This window comes from Anopheles darlingi, chromosome 2, assembly GCF_943734745.1.
Source record: "Anopheles darlingi chromosome 2, idAnoDarlMG_H_01, whole genome shotgun sequence".
NCBI classification, from domain to species: Eukaryota; Metazoa; Arthropoda; class Insecta; order Diptera; family Culicidae; genus Anopheles; species Anopheles darlingi.
In genome coordinates, this window is record NC_064874.1 from 11,742,513 (window position 1) to 11,746,266 (window position 3,754).

A 3,754-nucleotide genomic window follows, 5' to 3' on the forward strand; every position below is an offset into this window, starting at 1 on the left:
GCATCTCCTAGAGGAACTTCCGGTGAATTTATTCGGCTGTCAAAATTTGCTTCCTCTCCGGGGAGTAAAGTCTCCGAGGAAGAGGGCGAGCGGAGAATGTAATTATTTACAATTTATTCACCTGCAACAACCTGCGCCGGGACTGTGGCGATACTTTGGCAATGTCAAACACTCTCTCTCTCTCTCTCGGTCTGAACTCAAATTGAGCGATAGCGCCATTCCTATGGTACGTACGATGGCGTTTCCGGTTGTCCGATGGCTCTTAACTTTTGCCCCGTTACCTTATCGTCGCTACTCTATCATTGGCGATGGTCGATAGATCACGTGAAGAGCTATTAGTAACTTGATCTAAGTGGATTAAACAGTTTGTAACTTGACAAACCCTCACCAAAACCGGTGAGAAAAGTGAGGTTATGAGACCATTTTGAAACGGGAATAGGAATTCATCTTAATAGTTAACGGCTGGACAGTCGGCAATCGATTTAAAGTTGGTGATAACACCATATCCTAGAGCTCCATTCGCTAATTACTACTCTCAGGCGATGCATCGAGGGTTGTGGTCCGAATATCCCGTTAAACGCGCCGTTAACGACGATCGTTGGCATGTTATCGCACGATAGTAATCCTCGTTCCCGCGCTGTGATGGACAGGAAGCTAGCAAAGGCTATCAACAGGGTCATTTACCACAGGAAAGCGAAACGAAAAACACCGTCACAGTGAAGCATACACACAGAAAAAAAAACGAAAAGGACACTCCGCATTCCCCGCCATTCTTCCCTGGCTAGCGTTCTCCTTAATTTTAATGATTACTCAACGTTTACCGCCCAACGACTGACCGGGTTCGGGCTTGGTTTTTGGACAACCGGTTTTTCGTTTATGTTTTATTTTTTAACTTCTCGCCACTCGGTTCGCCTCGGTCAGGCCATTAAGTCGTGGCTCCCACCGGTGTAGTTCCAGCATTGGCCCTTGGCAAAAGAGCGAAGCGTGTCTCGTGTTTGAAGTGTGGCGTGCTGCATGACGAGACGAAGCGTTGCTTTTGGTTTTATTCGCGCTTCCTGGTCCGCCGTGGACCATTCCTCGAGCCGAGTGTTTATGGTTTTTGGCGTGTTGCTGCCGCCAAGGCCAAATGTCCATCGTGGACGATCTGCGAGGCACGATTATGAGTCATTCGGGGTGATAAAACTCTGCACAGTACTCACGAAATGTACCTTGAGAGAGGGAGAGAGAGGGCTTGGCGTGGAGTGAGAGCATAATTTTTAAATGAATTCATAAGCACATACTTCACCGGCCTGGGCGACGATGATGGTGGCTAAGGCGAATAAGGGTAGGAGTTGTTTTGTTTTCTTTAATTATTTGCGCTAAAGGATTTTACATTTAATTTAATTTGCCGCCCCTCAATGGCCCCCGGCGTTATCGTCTACGTCGTCATACTTTTGGCTGGGTCCAAGCAGCCTGGATATCGTTGCGTCCGTTGGCTTAATTGGACGATTAAATTGCATAGCTAGGTGTAGGTCCGAATCGACCGCGTAGTCACGCTCCGGTACGGTGGTCAAGTGACCGCAAAATTAAGGTGCCGTTTTCTGCACGGACCGGTGGTTTCGATCCGTCTTCCCTTGCGGTGTTTCCCGTGCAGAAATGCCGGAGCGAACCGCCTTGAATCCAAATTGGACGATTTGTGACAATCTTTCGGGGGACAAAATGGTCACCACGATGGCACGAGGGGCTGGGACTGTGTAGCATTATTGTTATGGGTCAAATCATCACTTCTTATAGTAGAGAGAGAGAGAAAGAGAAAGAGAGGGAGAGTCCCTGTGACAGATATGAAGTATTGCGGGAATCGTTGTGGGGTTGCTCCCACTTCCGGTACCGGGGTATCGACCTTCGACTGTCCGGTGTCCATTACTGGGGTGCAAGGTAACCTTTGTGTGTGTTTTATGGGCGAAGGCCAGGGTGTGCTTCGGACGTTTAACCCCTCCCGGATGCCCCTTCCGCTGCCGAAGGTGTAAATGTCGTATGAATGAAGTGTTCATAAATAAGTGTCCCATCAAAGGGTAGGTCAACCATCGACCATCGTCCCCACTACTACTAATGCTATCTCCTACAGTCCTACACTCCTCTGTTCGTACTCACCGGCGCTCAACACTTGACAGGCAAATGGCAATGCCGGATGCCGAGCGTTCGGTCCTTTAGCGGCTTCTCCCTCGCTCGGTGGGCTCCAGGAGTTCCTGGAGTGGTTTCATCCTGTCCCGTCCTGCTGCTGCTGCTGCTGCCCGATGCTCCTTCCTATTATCGACCATCGAGATGATACGCTCCAGTTCGCCCTTGTATTGCCCGTTTCGCCCGATCCAGGGGGATGAAAGATTTTATTGATTGTTGAGGTTATGTTTTGGTTATGGACTGATGCCGAGACCCCGAGGATTGCACTGGAGCTGGCTGGTTGGCTGACTGGCTGGTTTGCACTCGTGGCAAACAGAGATCCAAGACACGAAGGAGCAGGAGGAGGAAGAGGAGGAGAAGGAGACATTCGCATTGATTGCAGATGCCCTACAGCACACGCACGCACAGCTTCACACCACCATCGGCAGTCCGGACGGTCTGGGCGTTGTTTGTCATCCGATGGAAATGATAGGCGATAAATTTCCGATTGCTTTTGTGAGTGGGATCTTGAGGGTTTTCGGTCCTGTCGTCGGCAGTGGTCGGTGGCCTCCGTAGCGTAGGCCCCGACGACCGCACTAGACGCACGGGTAGGAGTCGTATAATCACCGCACTGTACCGACCGACCGTCCGACCGACCGACCACTGGCCAATGGCCGTGCGACCGGTTCGTGTGACGGTTCTGTGATTGTGTTTGAGGTTAGCTTTTAGGCACGTCCGTCCGTCCGTCCGTCCGTCGTTCCTTCCGTCCATTCGTCCATCGTTCGGTGCGGTTTGGGGCATGCTGAGCACCGAAACCGGTGTGTCCGAGATGCCGAGAAACGTCGAGCAGCTTTTCTTTGTTCCGGCTGTTGTTGTTGAGGTTTGAGTGTGGACAGAGGGCGGTAGGAATGGTTGCATTGACGATGACGTGCACCGGAGGCAGGTGATTTCAATCAAGGCATCTACTCGCTACTCGCATCATCAGCATCATCATCACCAATGGATCAAACTGTTGGAGCAGCCTCCCACTGTTATTGGTTGTAGTGGATGTGGACTTTATTAGACATGCTCCTTGTATCACCGATGTGTGTGTGTGTTTGTGCGTTGTGCAAACTGCTTTGGCTTTCATTATTAATTTAAAGCTGACTTATTGATGTTTGATCTGATGCGGTTTTTGCTCTGATGGATTGATCCGATGGATCCGATGGATGTGCAATACATTTCTACGGTGCTGTAACACCGGCGTCATTAGATATTCGGATTTAATTAATAAAAAGTAAACAGTACACTCTTTGTTCGATAGTAAATTGAATTTTTAAAAATAGACGAGCTGGATGAGCTTAACTAATTGATGTCGGGATCGAGCAATTAGTTGTGGTATTTGCATGTTTTCATTATGTACGCTTACACAAAGGGAAGGGCTTCGGTTACGTGTTAGAAGCGATCAAGAGCATCATATTTGCATGTGGAAGTGTGTGTTTGCTGCAGTGGTACCTACAGCAGGCAGATGTTACTAATTAACACGGTGTGTTTTGCAAGAAGCAATGCAAAGCGACAATTTATGGGATTGCTAGTTATGTGAATAACAACTACGTCTAGAAGCTCAGCTGGACGTTAG